The sequence below is a fragment of the Marmota flaviventris genome, chromosome 16 (genome assembly GCF_047511675.1).
Source record: "Marmota flaviventris isolate mMarFla1 chromosome 16, mMarFla1.hap1, whole genome shotgun sequence".
NCBI classification, from domain to species: Eukaryota; Metazoa; Chordata; class Mammalia; order Rodentia; family Sciuridae; genus Marmota; species Marmota flaviventris.
Genome location: NC_092513.1, coordinates 65,389,126 through 65,413,927, shown reverse-complemented (window position 1 = coordinate 65,413,927; position 24,802 = coordinate 65,389,126). Strand labels below are relative to the sequence as shown.

The following is a 24,802-nucleotide window of genomic DNA, read 5'->3' as shown; positions in this document are numbered from 1 at the left end:
ATGGGGATTTCATTAAATTTGTAGATCAATTTTGGTAGTATGGTTATTTTAACAATATTAACTCTGCCTATCCATGAAGATAGAAAATATTTTCATCTTGCAGTATCTTCTTTAATTTCTTTTCTTCATATTTCGGTAATTTTCTTTGTATAAGTCTTTTACTTCTTTGATTATATTTATCCCTAGGTTTTTTGTTTGTTTGTTTGTTTTTAAGCTATTGTGAATGGATGTGTTTTCCTGAATTCTTTCTTAGTGGGTTCATTATTGGTGCATAAAAAAGCTATTGATTTTTGTTGATTTTGGTCTATGTTGACCAAACCATAATTGTTAAAGTCATGACTTTAACCAAAAACCATCCAGATGCATTCTTGAAGAAGCCCTTTTAATGCCTTGGGGTTCCTATTAAATCTCTATAATGGTATAATGGTCCTCCCAGGAAACTGCCTCTAGACATTGCAAAAATCAAAGTGGTAGTTTTCTTTCCTGATAAAAATTACATTAATTTAAATGTACTTTATTAAAAGACCACCAATCAAGAGCTTGTAATACTTTCTGACAGTTTCCTTATTCCAAATCAAATAGCTTTTAAGGAATTTGTTTATAAGGTAGGTGATGTTTAATTCATCTTTTTTTTTCCTAACTGAACTTGGGTTCTTGGACCTGGAGTGGTAGAAATAAATAACAAACTTAAAAAGAATTTAGACATAGGCAAGATTGTATTTAGGAATTTTTGCTTGATCCAGAAGGGAGACAACATTTAGTGGGCAAAAACCTCAGAGTGACCCAAACAAAGGACAAACATGCACAGCTTTTATGGCATCTATGGATTAGGTAGGAACTCCATTTCTTGATGTCTTCACATATAGAGGTGGGATTTCATCTTGCTCATTAATACATGTCTGATTGTCATCTTAAATCTCCACTTAGAGATGTGTATTTCACTATGCTGAAGTAAATATAGCTGTGGTTACTTTACTATTTTATGCATGAATTTGCTCTTCCTCACCTGATCTTTGCCCTTATCTGATACTGGCTCTAATATCATTTTCAAACCAGAGCAGACTCTGATTTGACTGCCTTATCTGGCACTTTTAAATAACCACAAAATCTCAAAATAATGTGCCTTTCCAGTATCTCTTTTCCTTGCATGTTATCTTACTCCCCAAATCCTTGAAGATTGGTTCACTTTTCAACAACAAATTTTCTACTATGGCTGTTAACCTCATAAGAATTAAAGCTAGCTTGGCTATTTTATTTTCTTCTGAGAGACGTCCATCCCTTAATCCTAAAGGGAATCTTGTTTCTTGTGCTTTAATATTTAATAAGGGTTTATAGGAATGCTTCACACTTTTGTTTGATTGTTTATTCCCACAAAACTACTCTGGAGAAATATGTCTTTAATCTTAAAAGAAGAAATGACAGAAACTATAAGAGTGAAAACACTAACATTTCTACCCACCCACTCATGAAAACATAATATAAACCACATTTTAAACATGCTGGTGGGACAGGTTAAACCCTTGAGAAAGAACCTGGTGACCCCAAATGCATTTTATTTCCAAGTGAATTCTTATGAAATTTTTGTACTTTTTTATTAGACATAATATGAAACACAAATTTAATTCTTTTTTATTTATTTTTAAATTTTTATTATTAGTTGTTCAAAACATTACATAGATCTTGACATATCATATTTCATACACTTGATTCAAGTGGGTTATGAACTCCCATTTTTACCCCGTATACAGATTGCAGAATCACATCGGTTACACATCCACTTTTTTACATATTGCCATACTAGTGTCTGTTGTGTTCTGTTGCCTTTCCTATCCTCTACTATCCCCCTCCCCTCCCCTCCCCTCCCATCTTCTCTCTCTACCCCATCTACTGTAATTCATTTCTCCCTCTTGTTTTTTTTCCTTTCCCCTCACTTCCTCTTATATGTAATTTTGTATAACAATGAGGGTCTCCTTCCATTTCCATGCAATTTCCCTTCTCTCTCCCTTTCCCTCCCACCTCTTGTCCCTGTTTAATGTTAATCTTCTTCTCATGCTCTTCCTCCCTGCTCTGTTCTTAGTTGCTCTCCTTATATCAAAGAAGACATTTGGCATTTGTTTTTTAGGGATTGGCTAGCTTCACTTAGCATAATCTGCTCTAATGCCATCCATTTCCCTGCAAATTCCATGATTTTGTCATTTTTTAATGCAGAGTAATACTCCATTGTGTATAAATGCCACATTTTTTTATCCATTCATCTATTGAAGGGCATTTAGGTTGGTTCCACAGTCTAGCTATTGTGAATTGTGCTGCTATGAACATCGATGTAGCAGTATCCCTATAGTACGCTCTTTTAAGGTCTTTAGGGAATAGTCCGAGAAGGGGAATAGCTGGGTCAAATGGTGGTTCCATTCCCAGCTTTCCAAGGAATCTCCATACTGCTTTCCAAATTGGCCGCACCAATTTGCAGTTCCACCAGCAATGTACAAGTGTACCCTTTTCCCCACATCCTCGCCAGCACTTGTTGTTGTTTGACTTCATAATGGCTGCCAATCTTACTGGAGTGAGATGGTATCTTAGGGTGGTTTTGATTTGTATTTCTGTGACTGCCAGAGATGGTGAGCATTTTTTCATGTACTTGTTGATTGATTGATATTATTATGCTACTGGCCCTGGTCACTTTTCATGAATTATTTTCATAAAACACAGAAGAGCTTATTCATATTAAAATGTGGACACTGGGATTTAGAAAGCTTTGATGTCAAACTGAGCTCCACTGTGTTGTTCCCTAGTTTGATGGACTCCACAGAACATATCCTTCCACAGGCCTATAGGAACCTCCAGTTTTCCCCAGAATTGATTTGGTTCTCTCTTCCATATCAATCAGCTCATTTTGTCTTTATTTCTCCTTTGTTCTCAAATGCTATCCAACTTCTTTGAGTTCTGACATGGGAATTGTATGCAGGGTTATTTATCACATATTGTTAGGAAGTGCCTACACGTGTGTTTTGATTCCTAGCATTGATTTTATCCATGGCATTAGTAAGAATATTCTGAAATCATCCCTACACTGTCAATCAAGTTTGGAGCGTTCTAGAAGCTGAAAGCAATCATAAGAGCACCATGTCTTTTTTTGTTTGATTCCTTTTTAAAAAAATCTTTTTTTTAGTTATATATGGACAAAGTATCTTTATTTGTTTATTTATTTTTTATGTGGTACTGAGGATTGAACCAAGTCTCTCACATGTGCAAGGCAAGTGCTCTGCCACTGAGCCATAGCCTAGCCCTGTTTGATTCTTTATAATCTGAAAATTAAATGAGCACATCTTACAAATAAATTGAAAGTGAAATTATGTTTTCTGTATCTGTTACTTGCAGACTAGGGTCTGAAAACTTGTGTTGCTGTAGGAACTTTGTCTTTGGCAGCTGCCTCACTTCAACTGTGTAGGATGACTTTGCTCTCCTGACCTATAATCCAGCCACAAATTGGGGTCAATCCACAGCTTCAAGCTCTGTTGTTTACCCTGTATTAAGACCCTGCCTTCTAGCTGAGTGCTTACTTTCAACTAAAGTTCCCACATTAATTACAGAATTATAGATTAATTTTATAAATCCTTATTCTCCAGAAAGTAGAGTCGTCTATGAGAGAGGTGAACAATTACTTCCTTAGGAAACTCAGTGGCACTTCTGGTTACAAATGTTGAGCTGAAGATTGGAAGATTTTGTTAGTGGGTGCATTTAATTTGTTGAGTCTTTCATGATATCATGTGCTTCATTGTTTTGAGAAATAAAATATGACTTTGAGATTATCTGGAATTCTGAAACACAAATATCACCATTTATAAAAAAAAATCTCAATGTTCTTCACTTCTTAAAAGTAGCATTATTGTGGGATGGCATCAAATTAAAATGTTTCTTTACAGCAAAGGAAATAATCAAGAACATGAAGAGAGAGCCTACAGAATGGGAGAAAGTCTTTTGCCACCTGCATCTCAGATAGAATACTTATTTCCAGGATATATAAAAGACTTGAAAAACTTCATGCCAAAAACCATAAATAACTCAATTAATAAATGGACAAAGAAACTGAACAAACACTTATCAGAAAAAGAAATACAAGAATTACAGCCTCTTGGACAGGAGTCCCCTGTGCTTCTCCTTTGATAGCAAAGAAATAAACTTTTTTGCTTTTTCTCAAAACCATGTCCCCATTATTGGATTGGCATCAGGGACAAGAACTGAGTTTTCAGTAACAAATTTTATATTCTTGGTGAGGCCTGAGAACAGTCTCTGCTCTACATTTCTTGGGCAGATCTGGCTCTCTAAGGAACCTTATTTCCATGCTGAGGATGCAGGGTGGCTAGAGAACTTGTTGAGAGCCAATTATAGGAGAATAAGGAGACAGGTAAGTCAGGTCAAAACAGAGGAGCTATTTCTGTGAGTAAAGGGAGGGACTGAGAGATTATCCCAGCAGCTGCTGAAGCTCCTTCTGCTTTGGGGAACTTCAGCCTTCCTTCCCTGAATGATACAGATTGCTCCATCATGGTCCACTTTGAGAAAAATGAAACTGAACTCCATAAGCTTGTGACACTCTTAGTCAGCTGGTAAGTCCCCTGTTATGCATGCCAAGACCCTTGATCCTACATGTCTGTTTTCTCTTCATGGGATCATCTGGTTTCACATTGTCCCCACAAATATCTGGTTTCTCTTTGGCACCATGGGTGCAGAGCCAGAACCTCAGGATGGTCAGAGTGCTTTTACAATGGACCAAGGTACTTCAGGGAGAGAATTGGATGGGTCGAAAATTCTCTGTGTTTAGTGGGTTTTGCTCATTTTCTAAATATTTGCTTATTCTGCAGCATTGTGAGGCAGAAACACATGAGAGTGTAGTGACACCACCATTCTTGGAACATACTTATTCTGGCTCCCCTAGAACCATGTCAGTAGATTTTATGTAGATCAGACATGTAGAGCTACTGAGGAATTTGTCAATATTTACTTTGAGACAATGGACAAAAGAAGAAGAAGCAAGCTATCCATAAGTCCCAGCCTAGAGTTCTTGTTGTGATCAGTGGAACCATGAAGTTTGATGGAAACAAACAACATTACTTCAATCAGAAATTTCTGATGATTGCTCAATCCACTCCTAATAGTACTGTGTGGGAGATTGCTAATGATTGCTTTCATTTTCAAGATTAGGCTAGTCATTAAATAGGCAAAAGGTCTGTTATTTTTTCTGTTAGTTCCTGAAGCAGAGGTCTGTGTGAATTAGTTCATTTTATTAGAAAAAACACTGTAAACAAGTTTGTGCTGAAATTAAGTTTCTTCAATTTTTTTTTTTATTCCTCACAACACCTTTTCTGGCAGCTGCCAGTTTATTGCCCTTAAGAGCTTTAATATTAGTTTTTTACATGCCTTATATACATTCACTAATGCCATTATTAAAGTAATAGTAACATATGATCTTGGTACTAACATACTCACTGTGAACCCAGCCAATCACAAAAATGGAATCCTTTTGTAGTAGTATCTGTGGAGTATCAGCACAATATATATCTCTGGGAGTAAGTGAGATTTTTTTTTTGTTTTTGTTGTTGTTGTTGTTAATAGGTTAATTTTTTAGTAAAGCAAAAGCCTATTTTCAGTTAACACTGATAATGTAATTGCAAAATATAGTATAGTTTTTCAGTTCATAATTACTATGACATGTTAGAATTGCATGCACAATAGTTAATAGATTTTTCATATTATATTTTCTTATTTTGAGTTGTTACTTTATAAGTGAATTGATAACTAGATAGATTAAAAAATGTTTTCAATTGACACCTGAATTTGGGGTGTATTTGGTGGATTAAAATTTCTTAAAAACATATATCTTGGCAGCTCCAGATCTAGAAATTTTGGTAGTGAATGGTAGAAGAACTAATAGCTTCAGTGGGAGAATGAGAAATGAAAAATGTAGAAATATCCAAGGTGAAGCCAAAAGTAAAGGGGGTGACCAAATGGTAAAATTTTTGTACTTGTTTACTAGCTCCTAAAAATATAATCTTTTTTTAAGATTTAAATTACTGTTAATATTTATTCTTGCCAAATGTAATGATTCTCACTTTTGTTCTAAGAATAATTTTTTAAGGTCTTGACACTTCTCCTTATATTTCTCATCATTATATATCTCTGTTTATTCAAGAAATTATGGGTTGAATGTCAGTTATAAGTCTAACCTTGTAACAGGGTCTGAGGAAAGTTGGAAACAAAGCCATTGTTATCTCTTTATGTCACCCTTAAGTTTTCCAGTGAACTTTAAGTTGAAATATTCCTATGTATTAACCACCCCCAAAATGAATGATTTCCTTCCTCTATATTTTGTACTGTCAACTGTATTATATATTATTTAAATTTAATTTTATTTAGCTTGTGATTCGTTCTTCCATATGGCATTGGGCACATTTATTTTAAAAAAATGTTTCTGTTATATGACTTTCTCATCACCATTTTTGAGATAAAAATAGAGAAAAATGGATCTTCATTATAAACTTCAAAAGAACAAATTGATTAATTTTGTCTTGACTACATAAGAGGGAAAGAAAAAAACTTAGCTCTCATTATTGGTTAACGTTTTAAAATATTTGCAATTTATAATGTCAACACTAAATACCCCTGCTTTGTCTCAACATTTCAACCAAAGTTAATGTTTCTTATCACTTAAATTTAAATCTTGCCCAAAGCTACATACTATATTTCTGATATACTCTCAAAATAGAATTAAATATGTAAAAGGGGTTGAACTGACATTTAAACCACACCTTATTTTAGTACTGATAAAAAATTACACATTATTTTCTACTCAAAGTGAGCTTATCCTTTTTTTGAATTTTTTAAGCCACAGCTCTACCAGCAACAATATGCCCAAATACTTTTCCTTGTGGAGAACAGTCACAAATAAAAGCTGCATATAATTTGCAATAACTGAATTGAATGGTTGTAAATTACTTTCTCCCCAAATCTGTATAACTTTTAAATGGCTGGAACTGCTCTTATATAGACTTGACTATTTTTGACATGCTCATATTTTTATAACTTGAAAAAACAAAATTTGCCTTGTTAAGAAAAAAAAAACTTAGGGATATTTTTGTTGTAGGTTATCATCTGTTAGACAGCATTGACTTTGGGAATTCTCCCCTCCCTGGTTGTCTGTCTGTGTTTTTGTTTTGTTTGTACCTGTTGCTACCCCCTTTTAAGACATGGCCAACACTGCATTGATCCTATCCTATAGTCTCTTGGGAAAGATCTTGTCTGGTCAATTTAAAGGTTCCATTCTGTCAGCCATCATTTTGGCACTCCTGTCTTCTTTTCTCTCTCTGTTTCTTTTTAGTGCAATTTTGCAACTGGAATTGGTTTGTCAAAACTAAAGGGAGTTGAAAAAAATGTCACCTATAGATATAAGCCTGTCTAAGATAATATTCTACTGTAATTATGTGGCTTTTTGAATAGCTCTCTGGGGTATTACACAATCTTGAAGTTGAAGTTGGTCTGTCAAAGGTAAAGTAAGTGGAAGAAATTTGTATGTGCAGGTCTGTCTGTTTTAAAGGTTCTATTCTGCCAACCCTGGTTTCAGTGATCCTCTCTTGTCTGACTTCATTTTTTGTCTCTGTTACTGACCCTTTGAGACATGGGCCATGTTGCATTGATCTTATCAGAAGTCTCCAGAAAACAAATCTTGGCTGAATGGGCCACTTATAGGTTTAAGCCTATCTAAGAGAAAGATGTTTATTGTAACATAATCTGGCCTTTGAATATTTTTTCTGAATTATTATACAATCTTGCACTTGAAGTTGATCTGTCAAGTGTAAAGTATATAGAAGAGATTCTGTACATACAGGCATTTATGCAGTTGCATGATAAGGAGTCTAAACAGTCAGAAACTAAGTTGAAGGTGCCCAAAATTACTGCCTTTGGTATGCAGTATAGCAGGACACCAGAAGAAATCCTGATCCCAGCAGCCGCAGATCATTTCACGGTGGTTTAAGAATGCTAGTCCTAAGCTGGGGGGAAGAAATCCCAGAAAAGCTGCCTGGACTGTAGAAAAATGGACAAATAGAATCTGGTCTCTGCCCTGCCTTCTAGTCCCTTTTGCCCATGGTGGGGGTAGGAAGTGGAGGCAGCTGGTCAGAAAGAATGTGGCAGTAAGTTCCAGCAATGTCAGCTTATGATCAAGGGATAGAAATAGTCTCCCCTTTTAAGGTCTGAAAGGACACTATTTGGCCAGGGGATATACATCACTGGGGCAAAGCAATTTTTGCTATAACTATATCCCATAAAACTAAATGCATGGAGAGCCTGGCAGGGTAAATAACTGCAAAAAGAAAAGGAAAAAAAACCTGCTTTGTTGGCAGCTTCTGCAAAAGGATCTTCAAGAAAGCCTACAGAAAAGAAAGGAAATGGCCTCCTCCATTGAATACATTGAATAGCAATATGCCTAATGTCAGAAAAAGGCCTAAAAGGAGCTTCTGGGTTCAATTGACAGTGGGGAATTCACTTAAAGTTGATGGTATTTTGATAATGATAAGTTTAGGTAATTTTAGGTTTGTAAAAAAGTTTTTTAAGTAAAACTTAAGTTTTTAAAATAAAACTTATTTTATAGAAATAACAAATTTGGTTGGTGTTTATTCATGTCACTTGATGTTTTATAGCTCGATAAAGTAACCTGTTGTCAATAGGTGATATACAAAATTTTGTCTTACTGTGTACACTGGGATGTGAATTTGTATTTTTGAAAGGCAGTAAGAAAAGCCAGATTTTTTCAAAGGTTAACAATGTGGAACATGAAAACATTCTGCCAATTTTTCCACAAAAAGAAAGTTAAGAGCTCTCTTATCCTCTCTGATTATGTTTCAGATGTAATGTTTCATTATGTTAACTGATACTTAGATAGACTCAGAAAATGGTACATGAGAAATTTGTAGAATAATATGAAAAAATGGGGCAAGGATCAGATTAAGAAATAAAACACATTTTTAAGATTTGTCAAGGGGCCAGCCAAACCTGACTTAAGGCTCTGCCTCTCATCTTTCTCCATGTAAGAAATGGTTCTGAGGAAGCTAGAATTAAGCATATTCAAAGTTGTATTCAAAAGAGTTTTTTGGTCTAAAGATTACTGTGATCTCGAGCCAGCATGGTGGTGCACGCCTGTAACCCCAGAAGCTGTGGAGGCTGAGAAAAGAGGATAGAGATTTCAAAGTCAACCTCAGAAATGGTGAGGCACTAAGCATCTCAGTGAGACCCTATCTCTTATAAAATACAAAATTGGGCAGGAGATGTGGCCCAGTGCCTCAGTGGTTGAGTGCTCCTGAGTTCAATCCCTGGTCTCCCTCTCCGCCCCCCCCCCCCCAAAAAAAAAGATCACTATGGTCTTGAAGTAAACTGGATAGAATTAAAAGCTTAAGTAAATCTTAGGTAAATTGTAAAAGGTATTTAGGTTTGTAAGAGGTTTGTTTTAATTTTTTTATACAATGTTTATATGATTTTAAAGTAAAATTTGTATGTAATTGAGTTAATAAATATATGAATCTTTGTGGATGTGAAATAGATACCCAAGATGTATTAGTGATGTTATAAAAATTATGCTTCTTGGTTCAAAGCTATTATGTAAATTGTTTTTGGTTTTGTGAATTTTATTTTGTATTGTCCTTATAGAACTTTATAACTGTTTTCTTTTAGCGTTTTGCAGAAATACTACTTTTGAGGTGGGGGATACTGGGGATTGAACCCAGGGGTACTCAACCACTGAGCCAAATCCCCAGCCCTATTTTTATTTAGAAATAGGGCCTTACTGAATTGCTTAGCACCTCACCATTGCTGAGGCTGGCTTTGAACTCTCAAACCTCCTGTCTCAGCTTCCCAAGCTGCTGGGATTACAGGCATTTGCCACTGCACCTGGCCAGAAATAGTTCTTCTAACAAAACAACTTGAATTAATTTGAGACAATAATTCATTGTATGCACAAATGATGCAGATGGGAGCATACCTCTTGGATCATCAATGCTATTTATTCAGCTGTGAAGTCAATCAGTCAGGAATTGGAGAGGCTAATTTTTTAGGGTAGAAAATGGCCACCAGTTACTGGAAAGGTTTGGGTGTTTATAGGACACACTGGAAGTTGACTTAATCATTGGAGATTTTAACAGAACATGTCAGTTTGGGCATTCAGGAAAAAAGATGTATAAATTTGAAACTTGATTTTACTGGAAAAGGATGGAGGGTCCAGAGCTCAGTTTTCATTCAGTGCTTATCTTTTACTTTGAGGATCATCATATTATCACTGAGATAGGATTAATTTATGGCTTCATTGTCACTAGGAAAGAATTTATGATGAACACAGCCTAATTCCATCTTAAGACTGGGAGCCATTAATAAACCTAGCCTAACTGTCTTAAGATTGGGAGCCATCTTGCCACAAAGGCATGAAAAGTTAATTTCTGTTTTACTATAAATTACTGAAATTTCTAAACTTGCTTGGAATGCCTGCCCATGCCTTGAACTCCCCCATGCCTGGTTTTACCTGACCAGATAACAACCATTTCTGAATCCTTAGTGATGCCTCATAAATTCTGATATTGGGATCTAAATTTACTCCCTAAGTGCTGAACCATTTAGACCATTAACCTACTACCTGTTTTGTATTATGCTTGTCAAAATCCTGTTATCTATAAATTCTCAAGACACCCCCCCCTTTTGCAAATTTTTGTACTATAAAACTGTGCTCCTAGAGAGCTGAAGTGCTGTCTTCTATTCCTGCAGGTTTCAGGAGAGACAGCCCCAGCCGGCCGGAATTACAAGCTTGCTTTTATTTGATTTAAATTGGAGTCAGTTGTCATTTCTTTGCATCATGGTTTAACACCATCTTATCAAAAGTTTTATTTCTGTTTTCTGTAAGAGAACTAGGATTTCTATTTGGCCTGGCCATATTTTGATGCTTTAAACTTGCTTGGAATTCCCACCTGTGCCGTGAACTCACTAATGCCTGGCTTACCCTAATCAGATAACAACCCTTTCTAAAAACTTAGTGGCACCTCATAAATTCTGATGTTGGGAGCTGAATTTATTCCCTACCTTGAAATGTTAAGCCATTTAGATCATTAACCTGCTATCTGCCTTTGTATTATGCTTGTCAAAATCTTGTTAGCTGTAAGTTCCCAAGATACCTCACTTTTGTAACTTTTTGTGCTATAAAAACTTTTTCTTGGGGGATTGATCTCTAGCCCAGGGTTTTCAGGAGAGACAGTCCTGGCCAGCTCCAGTGTACACAAATATAAGCTTGCTTTAATTTAATTTAAAATTGGAGTCAACCTTGTCTCTTCATACTGTTCGCTCAATAGGACACCCATAGCACAAAAGTTAATAACTAGAATCAACAAATGGGACTTACTCAAACTAAAAAGTTTTTTCTCAGCAAAAGATACAATAAGAGAGGTAAATAGAGAGCCTACATCCTGGGAACAAATCTTTACTCCTCACACTTCAGATAGAGCCCTAATATCCAGAGTATACAAAGAACTCAAAAAATTAGACAATAAGAGAACAAACAACCCAATCAACAAATGGGCCAAGGACCTGAACAGACACTTCTCAGAGGAGGACATACAATAAATCAACAAGTACATGAAAAAATGCTCACCATCTCTAGCAGTCAGAGAAATGCAAATCAAAACCACCCTAAGATACCATCTCACTCCAGTTAGATTGGCAGCCATTATGAAGTCAAACAACAACAAGTGCTGGCGAGGATGTGGGGAAAAGGGTACACTTGTACATTGCTGGTGGGACTGCAAATTGGTGCAGCCAATTTGGAAAGCAGTATGGAGATTTCTTGGAAAGCTGGGAATGGAACCACCATTTGACCCAGCTATTCCCCTTCTCGGTCTATTCCCTAAAGACCTAAAAAGAGCATGCTACAGGGACACTGCTACATCGATGTTCATAGCAGCACAATTCACAATAGCTAGACTGTGGAACCAACCTAGATGCCCTTCAATGGATGAATGGATAAAAAAAAATGTGGCATTTATACACAATGGAGTATTACTCTGCATTAAAAAATGACAAAATCATAGAATTTACAGGGAAATGGATGGCATTAGAGCAGATTATGCTAAGTGAAGCTAGCCAATCCCTAAAAAACAAATGCCAAATGTCTTCTTTGATATAAGGAGAGTAACTAAGAACAGAGTAGGGTCGAAGAGCATGAGAAGAAGATTAACATTAAACAGGGATGAGAGGTGGGAGGGAAAGGGAGAGAGAAGGGAAAATGCATGGAAATGGAAGGAGACCCTCAGAGTTATACAAAAGTACATACAAGAGGAAGTGAGGGGAAGGGGAAAAATAATACAAGGGGGACAAACGAATGTCAGTAGAGGGGGCAGAGAGAGAAGAGGGGAGGGGAGGGGAGGGGAGGGGGGATAGTAGAGGATAGGAAAGGAAGCAGAATACAACAGACACTAGTATGGCAATATGTAAATCAATGGATGTGTAACTGATGTGATTCTGCAATCTGTATATGGGGTAAAAATGGGAGCTCATAACCCACTTGAATCAAATTGTGAAATATGATATATCAAGAACTATGTAATGTTTTGAACAGCCAACAATAAAAAATTAAAAAAAAAATAAAAATAAAATAAAATAAAATTGGAGTCAGTAGTCTTTTCTTTGTGTCATGGTTCAACATTTACTGGGAAAGGATTGATGTTTGCCCTCTTCCCAGGGATTGCCATTTTAGGACTGATGTTTGCATCCTTCCCAGGAATTGTCTTGTCACTTTCTTATAGTGGGCCACAAACAAGAAATTTTAACACTACCTATTTCTACAAGAGTTGATTTAGTGATTTCATTGTGAACATAATAAAAAATAGAAAAGGATTTATTGGAGGAAGTATCAATGTTTGCCTTCTTCCTCCCAGAATCATTCTGTGTGCAACTATTATGTTCAGGATTTTGTATTAATATTGAGTAAAAATATCTAACAGTCTTTAAAAAAGTAGCATTATTACCTCATTTTTAAATCAATTGAGTAATATATTATTTATTTCTGGCTTTATAATACAGTTATGTTGATAGAAATAATCATTTTATCAGATATGGAGAACAGTTAGCATAGATAGCCCTTCTTCCAGGCTGCATATCTGTGGATTCAACAAAGCTCAGATTTTTTTAAAAATTGAAAGTAAATGTGTACTGAACATGAAGATTTTTTCTTGGTATTATTTTCTAAACAGTACAATATTATTACTATTTACATAGCATTACATTGTATTAGGTATTATAAATAATTTAAAGCATACTATGATTTAAAGCATACTGGAGTGTATATGTAGGTTATATATAGTGTGTAATTTTTCATAAGGGACTTGATTAGACTTTGGTTTCAGTAAATCTCAAATGTGAAATCATTTGATATTTTGTGTGTATGTGATTGGCTGTGTTACTTACTATATTTTTAAAGTTCATCCATGTGGTGGTACCATAATTCCCTTCCCAAGTGTGAATAATATTCCCTTATAATGAAATAATATTAATAACATGAATATATTAATAATATGAGTAATATTATTAATAATAATTTCCTGCTTTCTAAATGGCATCCTCTTGCATTGTCCTTATACAGCAAAACCAACCAGGGAGCTTGCTGGAGTCTCTATTGCTGCTGATTGCTGGGTGGGTAGCTTTCCTGATTCCCTGAAGCCCTGAGAATGAGTGAAAACAGATAAAAAGAACCAAAACTTTCATATTTTGGCCAAAATGTTGAACACTTTTAGCATTAACACAGTGACTTTAGCAAGCTATGAAAATTCTCTAGTCCTGTTATTACTGTTGGTATTATTTTGATTGCAAAAATTTCTGCTTTGATCTCAGGCAAGTGTGAACTTTCTAAGGATTAAAGATCTTAGCTAGGCACAAAAGTACACATCTGTAATCCCAGTGACTCAGGAGGCTAAGGCAGGAGGATTGGAAGTTCCAGGCCAGCCTTAGCAAATCAGTGAGAACCTCAGCAACTTAGCAACATGCTATCTCAAAATAAAAAAAGGACTTGTAATGTAGCTTGGTGGTAAAACATTCCTAAGTTCCATCACCAGCACACACATACATACAAACACACACACACACACACACACACACACACAAGTTAAAATCTTTAACATTGTAGAATGAAGCAAGAAAAGAATATTTTCCCATAGGCTTCAGTTCATTAGTCTTAATTTTGTACCAAGTTTTTGGAGAGTATTGATCCCAAGGTTGTACGGTTCATTACCCTTTCATTTGCTTCTTCTCACAGCCTCTTCAGGAATTAGAGGAGGTCAGTAAACTGGAAATTTATTTCAAGCATCATGGATCTTGAAATTCTTGATTCTTCTTTCTGTGGGCCATTTGGGTACTAGATTCTGGATTTTTTTTTAATCACAAACCACTCTTTTCAAGTTTCTTTCCCTTCAAATCACATATTTTTTTCAAAATGCCTCTTTGGGGAGTAATACTTTGGTGGAAATCAATACCACAGTCTCAAAAAAACTTTCATTTATCAGTTGAAAGTGTTCAGTCCCCTAACTTAGTAAGGTCACTACTATGATGGTGTTTGTTCTTTGATTCCTCATCTCCAGATGACAGTTTATGATTTTTAATACATCTGCTGACCATCACTCTCAAGTCTTCAAGTAGGAGTGTACATAATAAAATTCTGACATTACAACTGAAGTGGGCTGGTTACCCCCCTCTCCAAGTCTGGATCATTAAAAAAACTGAGAAGACAAAAATACTTTTCTGTACAAGTTTTTGTCATATGTAATTATGTTCTTCAAACCTCATTACTTATTTCTGTCCTAACTTCTTTTCAACTAAAAATATTACTACCATCCATGCTCAATATACTATGTGGGACACAATGCTACTGAGCAAGCTTCACTCATCGTACTTGGCCTCTTTAAATTGAAATATATGGAATGGTTCTTCTTTTTAATATATATTTCCTAGTTGTTGATGAACACACTACCTTTATTTAGTGTATGTATATTTTTTAATGTGGTGCTGGGGATGGAACCCCATGCATTAGGCAAGTGCTCTACCACTGAGCCCCAGCCCAGCTCTGGAATGGTTCTTTTCTTGAAAGTGGGAAACACAGGACAAACTAGCCAGGAAAATAGGTCTGTAGACTCCCTCCCTTGCATCACCAGCCCAGCCAGGTTTAAGATTCACTGACCCTGAGCATGGGAAGAAAAGAGGAACTCTAGATAGGACAGAGGGATAAGAAGGGAAGGGAGGAAACAGGAGGTTAGGAAGGATGGTGGAATGTGATGGACATTCATTCCAAAGTACATGCATGAAGACATGAATTTGTGTGAACATACTTTATATACAACCAGAGATATGAAAAATTGTGCTCTATATGTGTAATAAGAATTGTAATGCATTCTGCTATCATTTATTCAAAAAAAATCAATAACAAATTTAAAAAAAGGATTCACTGTCCCTGCCTGTACTTCCCTGGATTACTACCAGGGGCTCCGATGGCACATGGGGAGCACTGGCCTAGAGCAGTCACAGCCGTGGGGCTCCTCAGGTGTCTGGGGCTAGGAGAGCAGAGTGGCATATGAGTAGGTGCATCTGCAGGTTTCACCTCCACACCTCATCGGAGAGGAGAGGCGGTGTGAGCAGGGAGACCTCTGCACCAAGCAGGAAACTGGGTGTGGGGTTGGGGTGCCCCAGAAAGTGTGGAGCTGGACCCTGTGGCTGGAACCTTGCTCAGGATGCTGGCTCTTTCCTCTACACAGACCTGCTGCACAGTTGTGGCAGGGAATACTTGTGAGTACAGGATCTTATAAAATTTATATTGAAAACTTAGAAATTGTTCTGATATTGTTAATAAATATTTACAAATGTAATCACTGGCCTGTTTCTGAAAATGAGGCATTAGCCACCACTAAGATAGCATTGTTTTACAGTAGTTTTTCTCTCGTCACATCTGACATATACAAATCATGCTTGTTAACTTATGTGAGCCCAAACCTAAGCTGCTGGTTTGTCTAGTCTTTGAGAAAATTCAAGTTCTAATAAAACCTAAAATTAGTATGAGAATATTGAGACAGAAAGTGAGCAAACAGCATGAAACTATAGAAATGGCAGAAAGACTCCATAAACTCAACAAGCTGAAACAACCATTTACTTGTCTGAGATTTTATTAGTGGGACTGTAATGGCCAGTCACAGAAGAGAAGGGAGTCGAAAGAGAGAGAGAGAGAGAGAGAGAGAGAGAGAGAGAGAGAGAGAGAGAAGATGGGGAGGGGGGAGAGGAGGAGAGGAGGTGAGAGAGAGAGAGAGAGAGAGAGAGAGAGAGAGAGGAAGGGGAAAGAGAGAGTGCAAACAGGGTGTTGATATTTATGGGCTCAATGCGAGATGAAGAGGAGCATGGCATTGGCTGAGAGCTCGTGCCACTTCAGGGATTGGAGGTGCACCATTCAAAGTTCATGCCATTCACAGGAATTGGAGGTGATGGTTCACATGCCATTCAATGCATCATGGACCTGAACTCCTGGAAGAGAAGCACTCCAGTGCCATCTTTACCAACATTCTTCCCTTTTTTATTTTGGTTTGGGGGCGCCGAGTTCGATCTGGCTACTTCCTGCTGAGTAGGGGCGTCATTTAGAGAGAGGGAGGTAGATCAGTTGGTTGGAGATGGAGGGCCAGGAGGCCCCATATCCATGCACTAAAAGCATGGATTTCCTCAGGGGAGAAATCCACGAACGTGCCCTGCAGCTATGAAAAGAAACAGCATTAATTTCGGGCATGTTGTCCAGTGTGTAGGGCTGGTAGAAAAAGGCCTATGCCCAGGAGAAGGCAGATTAGAACATATAAAGCTGAAAACCAAGGGCTTATTTCTTTGGAATGGTGGGGTAGAGATGAACCTTTGATGGAGTTGTCATTTGATATCTTCATCTTTCAGCACTTGGTTGAGGTTTCTTGGGATGTGTGGAGGTGAGTGTCATCTGGCTCATTGGCAAGTAGCTGGTAATCCCTGAGGAGGAGCTAATTGAAAATTTGGTTAGAGATTTTGTTAATTTGTCCTTGAAGAAATTTTAAAATTCAAGGAAGGAAGGCACAGAATAAAAAGACCCCAACTGGAGGTCCCAGTATCAGGAGAATCCAGTGGATGATGGGGTTTGTGAAGAGGTCCCAATAGAATTGTTGTGCCAATTGCAGCTTTCTTCTTTCTAGTTGTTCCTGTAGTTGTTTAATCTTATCTTTCACTATTCCTAACTGATTAACATAAAAACAACATTCTTCCTGTAATAACAGGCAGAGGCCTCCTTTCTCCACTGTAAGTATATCTAAGCCTCAGTGGTTTTGTAGGACTACTGCTGCCAGGAGATCTAATTGATTTTGGAGGGTAAGTATGAACTCAGTCACCTGTTGGAGGTCATCTATGAATAATTTGGACAATTGATCATAGTATGTGAGAGAGGTAGCCAAACCCACTGTACCCATTGCCAAGCCTGCTGTAATTCCTAAAGTACCAATGAGAGGTATTAATTGGATCACCCGTTTGGGTCTTATGTGTGTCATGAGGGGGATTGGCATTTCTGTATCTCCTGGAACTATGTCTACATAGGTAAATAAGAAAACAAGAGTACATGTGCCTGCCCATTCAGGGAGCAGACAGGTGTACAGTCATCCCACATAAGAGTGATGCCTCGGAGACTGGTGGGCAGTGGGCCTTACTACATTTTGGTAGAGAGGTTTTTTGTTGACATTGCTTCTCAGATAAGTCTCCTACTGGTATGTTTCCTGATGACTGAAAACTTAATGGAGCAGCCTGGTAGAGAGAGACACCTGAGAGTTTGGCTGTGGTGTCTTGGATTGAAGAGGCCTCTTTGAGTGCAGCCTGAAAAGTATTTATCGGGTTTGCTATTAGTTTTGGGGATTCAATTCTAGCCTGCAAACACAGCCAACATTGCTGTACATAGTTTGTATTATTAGTAGCCTTTAACAGATTGAGAGAGATATTGACAAGTTTATGAGAGAGAAGAAGTTCTTTGACTATTTTTGCCTTAAACAAATCAGGCAGCCAATCGGGTATATCAATTATTCTCTTCCTGCAATTCTTTCTATTGAATGTCCAGCCACTTGGGCATGGTGTGGGAGGAACCAGGCCTGGGTTTTTCCCAATGGCCATCCAGTATCTATTGTTATAGTGTTCAGAGGCCTGGGGATCATCATGATAACAGTATTTTGAGGGGTTTCATTGAAGAATTTAAAATTCTTCTTAGGAGGAGTTTGGCTACAGTTTGTGGGACAGGATAGTACAGGGTTTAACCTTCCCTGCACTACACTTTGAAAGAGAGTTAGCAGGTATAAAGCCAATAGACATAGGTCTAAAAAGGGTTTGGGTGTACTGTGTTGCCATGGGTTCCTAGATCCTATCAGGAGAACCATTCTTATGTATATTCTTTTCCTCTGGAATGGAAGGGAGGGTGGTGCATGACTGCGGAAAAAAAAAAAAGAGCTTGAGAGGGTTATCTGGGGATATCTCACAGGTAAATCTGGGTGATTGTGGGGGTCCTGCAAGGTTGGGAGCTGTGGTGAGATTGTCCTCTGGAGGGCTTGCTGCCGGTTTTAACCTGGAAATATGAATCAGGGGTTAGTTTCTTTCCTTCCTGTTGGAGTTTTGCAGCATTGGGTGTACACAGGACTACCTGTAGTGGCCTTTCCCATTTTGGGGTTAGGGGGGATCTTTCCCCTGGGTAAGAAAAGTAGACCCATTCTCCTGGTTTGAGCAGAAAGGAGGCAGCTGAGTTCTCTGGATCCAGAAACAGCAAATCTTGTTGCTTCCATAGCTCAGAGCATATAAGGAAGAGGAGGGGAAGAGCATATTGGTCGGGGAGGGGCCAAGGCTTTGGTGAAATTCCCAGGGGGGAGAAGAGGACAACCATACATTATCTCAAAGGGGGAGGCAAGGGATGGCTTTTTTGGTAAAGCCCTCAGGCATAGTATGGCAAGAGGGAGGAGTTTAACCCAATCTAAGTGAGTCTCTAAAGATAGCTTCATTATGATGACTTTCATTGTGTGGTTGGCTTGCTCAACCTTACTTGAGGCTTGGGGGTGATAGGGACAATGAAAGTGCCATGGGATGGACAATGTCTTTGCCACATTCTGGGTTACTTGACAGACAAATTCAGGCCCATTTGGGGATTGGATTGAAGCAGGCATCCCAAACTGAGGTATTACTTCAGTTAGGAGGATGTTAGCCACCGTGGTAGCCTGCTTATTTGAGGTGGGGAAGGCCTCTACCCAACCCGAGAATGTGTCTATTGAAACTAGTGTGTATTTGAAGTTTTTTACTCTGGGCATGTTGGTAAAGTTGATTTGCCAATCTGCTCCAGGAATATGGCCCCTAGCCTGATGAGAAGGGAATTTTCTGGGTTTTAAAGATGTATTGGGATTCACTCTTTTGCATACCTGGCATGAGGCTGTGATTTGCTGTAGCTCTTCTTTATTCTGGGGAGTCAGAGTAAAGAAAGAGTGGAGAAAGGCTTTGAGAGTCTGTGGACTGGTGTGGAAAATGGAGTGGAGATGAGTAAAGAGGGCATATTTTGGTGGGTCTCCATTATTGGGTATTGTTGGAGAACATGTGGCAATGAGAGATCTGCTGGGGTCTGAAAAGGCAGCTGATCTGGATGCCTGATCTGCTTTTGAATTTCCCTGTGTGATGGGGGAGGAGTCATTTTGGTGTGATATGCAATGGACAACTCCAAGATTTTTAGGAAGCTGGGAGGGTTGTAGTAGCTGGTTGATGTATGTGGAGATGGATATAGAGATGTCCTTTGAGTTCAGGAGACCTCTCTCCTTCCAAATTGCTGCATGAGATAAAAGAATGTGGAAAACATATTTGGAACCAGTATAAAGGGTAAGATTTTTTTCCCACTGCCAATTCGCAGGCTCACATTGCAGCTACCAGCTCAGCCTGTTGGTTGGTGGTATTTACAGGCAGGGGATTGGCTTCTATTACTCATTATAGGGACACTATGGCATATCCAGCTTTTCTGATCCCCTCATGCATAAAGGAGCTACCATCAGTGAACCGGGCATAATCAGATTGGTCTAGAGGTTCCCTCAGTGATATTAGTTGGGCATGGGAGGAAGTTTTCTAGAATTTCCCTGCATTTATGTATTGGGGATTGTGTTTGACCTTGAGCCTGAGTGGGTAACAGAGTTGCTGGGTTGAGAGGGGCACAGGTTTGGTAGGACATGGAGGAGTTATAGAGGAAAGAGACCAGAGAGAGAGAATTTGACAGGGAGGGAAGGTTTGCAGTCCTTTGTACATTAGCAAGTCCTTGAGGTGATGAGGAGAAGTGACAATGATTTGAGCTCCAAAGGTAAGCTTTTGTGATTCTTTTTAATAAAACATAGGAGGCCGCTAGGGTGCAGAGACAAGGAGCTCATCCCCCAGACAGTTGGATCTAATTGTTTTGAGAGGTATGCCACCAGAGCAAAGGTGGGCCCATACATTTGTCCCAGCACCCCCAAGCCTTGCCCTTTGTTTTAATGGACATAGAGAGTAAAAGGTCTATTAATATCTGGCAGGTGTAGAGCCAGTGCTTTTAAGAGGACCTTCTGGAGGGTTCTGAAATGTGGTGCTAAATTGGGATCCAGAGACCAACATGTGGGTTAAACATTTTTGTTGTCTAGGGGGTATGTAGGCCAATCCTGGGTACAGAATTTTATGAGCCTTTTTGGTTTAATATCAGGGGCCAGGCTCAGGGTTTTCAAATTATGTTTATGTTCCCCAAAACTCTCTCAGAACCAAGAATGTGGCCCCAGTGTCTACCAAAAAGTTTATGGGATGCCCATCCTCTCGGATAACCACCCTGGGTTCCTGCTTGGTGATTGAATAGGTTGGGACAGAAGACCTAGAGCCCTGTCAATACTCCGCTGCTTGTTTCCTTTTGCTGGATCATATAGTGGTCTGACAAGTAATGAGTAATTTGGTACCCATGCTCTAAAATAGCCTGCCAGACCCAGGAATGAGAGAATCTCCTCCTTAGCTTTTGGTACTGGAAGGCTTTCAATAGGCCTTTTCTATTTGTTGTGATAGCTTTCTTCCCTTGGGAAATGTGGAACCCTAAGTAAACAACCTCAGAGAGAGAGAGAGAGAGAGAGAGAGAGAGAGAGATGCACTTTTTGCAGAGAAACCCTGTATCCTTGGTGAGCAAGGAAATTCAGGAGGGTGGATGTTTCAGACTTTGAGGTTTCTAATGAGGGACTACAGAGGAGGAGGTCATCAACATATTGTAGGAGGGTTGAGTCAGGGCACAGAGGGAAAAAACCTCAAGCTCTCCAGCGAATACTTGTCCAAAAATATGTGGGCTGTCTCAAAATCCATGGGGCAGGACAGTCCAGGTTAACTATGTGGAATGTCTAGTTTCTGGATCAGTCCAGGTTAAGTCTTGGGAAGAGACAGATAGTGGAATCAAAAAGAAGGCATCTTTAAGATCAATAACTGAAAAAGAGGTGGAGTTTGCAGGAATAAAGGAAAGGATAGTATAAGGGTTTGGAACCAGGGGACATATGGGCCTGGTTGAAGAATTTATTAACATTAAGTCCTGCACCAAATGGTATGTTCCATTAGGGGTTTTTTTACTGATAAAATTGGGGTATTGAATGGAGAGTGTGTGGGATGGAGGAATCCCTTTCTTAGTAAGCTCTGAATGATTGGCTTTAGGCCCTTAAGACTGGCCATTGACAGTGCGTATTGGGCCTGGTTTGGGAAGTGGTTAGGGTCTTTAAGATGCACTTCCATGGGAGAGCAATTTGCAGAGGACAGGATTTCAGTGTCCCATACAATTGGATCTACTATTTTACAGGGGAGGGGAAAATGTGTGTTCTGGTGGTTGTTGGGGTCTCCACATCAGACACAAAGAGGTAAAGTCTCTTCTTCATTGGGGAGTAAAGCCATGATGAAGATATGAGTAGGGGAGGACACTAAGGGTAAGGTTATGGAGGCCTTCAAGATACATAATCTATCCGTTCCCAGCCTTCAAGATATATAATCTATCCGTTCCCATCAAGAGAACTGGACACTGAGGCATAAGGAAAAAATGGTGTGAAAATGAGAACTCGGATAAGGAGCGAGTGAGGGGAGGAGTTCTGCATGGGATGATGGTTTGACCCCCTCCCTACCCCCAAAATAGGAGATTTGGAGGGATAGGTAGTTCCCCCAACTCTCTCAGAACCAAGAATGTGGCCCCAGTGTCTACCAAAAAGTTTATGGGACGCCCATCCACTCAGATAACCACCCTGGGTTCCTGCTTGGTGATTGAATAGGTTGGGACAGAAGACCCAGAACCCTGTCAATCCTCCGCTGCTAGTCCAAGCAAGTCACTGGTGGGGTGACTGACCTCAGCTCCCCTCCGAGAATTGGGGCAGTCTGATCCCCAGTGGCCAGGATCTGGGGCATGGTCTGGCTGGTGCCTTGAGGTTAGGGCAAGCCTTAGCCCAATGTCCTTCATTACCACACTTAAAACAGGGCCCATGGGGTCCTCATTGTGGGAGTTGTTGCCTCCCCCTTTCCATAGGTTGGAAGGAGCCCTGTGACACCTGAGCCAACATCTGGAATTTTTGGCATTTTGCTCTTTCATCTCTGCTATGGTAGACCTTGAAGGCCATGGCCAACACCTTGGTCTGAGGAGTCAAGGGTTCCCTCTCTAATTTTTTTTAGCTTTTCCTGGATGTCGGGGTAGCTTTGTGAGAAAAAATAGGTCATAAGAAGTTTCCTCCCATCCGAGGATTCAGGGTCCAAATTAGTGTACTGAAGGAGAGCCTTTGTTAGTCGGTCTAGGAAGGCTGAGGGGTTTTCATTCTTCTCGTGGATGACTTCCTGGAGTTTATCAAAGTTAATAGCCTTTTGTGCTGCCACCTTTAGGCCAGCTATGAGACAGGTAATAAGGTGGTCCCTGCGAGCCAGGTCTTGAGGGTCATTATAATCCCAATGGCGGATTTGGTCTGGAACCACCTGGGCTCCTAGGGGATGGTAGGCATCAGTCTAATAAACCTAGTCTGCATAGGCCCTAGCCTGGTCTCAGACCCTTCTCCTTTCCTCAGGGAGGAGAGTATTGGACAGAATCATATAGAGATCATGAAAGGTGAGGCTATAGGCTTGAGTTAAGTATTGAAACTCTTTAATATAAGAGACAGAGTTTGCAGTGTAAGATCCCAATTTTTTTTCTACTTGAGAAAGGTCAAGCATAGAAAAAGGAACATAAACCCTTAAAATCCCATCCAGCCGGGTGACTTCTCAAAGGGGGGCCATAGCATGTGAAGTTTGAGTCGGGTGATGAGATGTGGTGACTTGTGGGTTAGGTGCTGTATTAGTGCATGAATGGATAGCTGAATGGGTGGCGGGTGGACTAAACTGAGGTGGAGGGACCGGGAAGAAGAAATGGAAGTGGGAGGAGTTTGTGTGGAAGTGTCGGGAGGAAGAGGAGAGGGAGTGTCTGCAGAAGAAGCCACCGATGTAGAAGATGGGGAAGTGGGAGGGGGTGAAAGTGGGGAAAGCGGGGATGAGGGTGGGAGAGAGTGGTATGGAAGCGGTTCTTCAGCTGGGTCAAAGGTGGAGGCGGAGAGCAGAGAAGAGGAAGAAGGAGGAGAAGGTGTGGAGGCAGAGAGTAAAGAAGAAGAGGAGGAAGGAGGTTTGAGAGCAAGGAGTAGTTGTTGAGGCTTGCACTGGGTGCAGAGATTTGGATGAGATCGAAGCAAGGAAAAAGCCTCCACATAGGGAATCTTGTTCCACTTCTTTGATAGCTCACAGTAATTAAAATGATCCTAGAGTAAATTGGGATCCAGAGACCAACAAGTGGGTTAAACATTTTCGTTGTCTAGGGGGTATGTAGGCTAATCCTGGGTACAGAATTTTATGAGCCTTTTTGGTTTAATATCAGGGCCCAGGCTCAGGGTATTCAAATTATGTAAGAGGCACTGCAAGGAAATAGACAGAGATGAGAAATTTTCCATGCTGGAAGGGTGAGATGGGAGTCAGAGAAAGAGTAAGAGAGAAGGAGAGAGAGAAAAGCTGGGCTGTAAAGAGCTTCCTGGAAGCTCCAAAGTGGATGGAGGGACAAGTGGGCATCCCAAAAATGGCCGACCACTGCAAGGAAATAGACAGAGGGCACTGCCTGGTTGTCACAGGGGAGTGAGATCTGTGAGACCCAAATAGGGCAGGGGCTGCAGGCAACCTGACATCAGGAGAGTTTTTCAAGTGGAACGAAAAAGTCAGAAAGAGACTGTTGGAATGGAGTTCAGGGGGAACGGAGTTCTTGGGGGAACGGAGTCAGAACTCAAGTGAGATGGACTGTAGCAACTGTGCTAACCCGTCCACGAAAGCCAAGAGTGGGGGGAGATGAAGGAGTTAGAAAGGGAGAATTAATCCTATGTCCCAGGTGGTTGATTCCCAGGGTATCCTAGCAGAGCACCCGGGGTCCACTGTGATCCTGATGGGTCTGGGTGGGGTATATTCCCCCCCTAAAACACCCAGATGGATTTCTGGACACTCAACGACAAATTCCCTCATTCTGGTGAGTTAGGGTTCAGGCATTCATGGGATGGGGGTACTCAGCAATCCGCAGGCTGGTGGTGGATGTCAGGCAGGTGATCAGAGAAGTAGACTGTGACAGGAATAGTTGGGCTTGGAGTTTGGGAACAGGGTTCCTCCTTGAGCAATGGGGATCCCTCTCCCGGGTTTCAGCACCAATTTAGGAATGGTGGGAAAA

At 39.7% G+C, this 24,802-nt stretch overlaps 1 pseudogene; it reads left to right on the top strand.

Annotated features, from left to right (window-relative positions):
• On the top strand, window positions 1-23,061 carry LOC114079069 (NTF2-related export protein 2-like; annotated as a pseudogene).
• The last annotated feature ends 1,741 nt before the right edge of the window (window positions 23,062-24,802 follow it).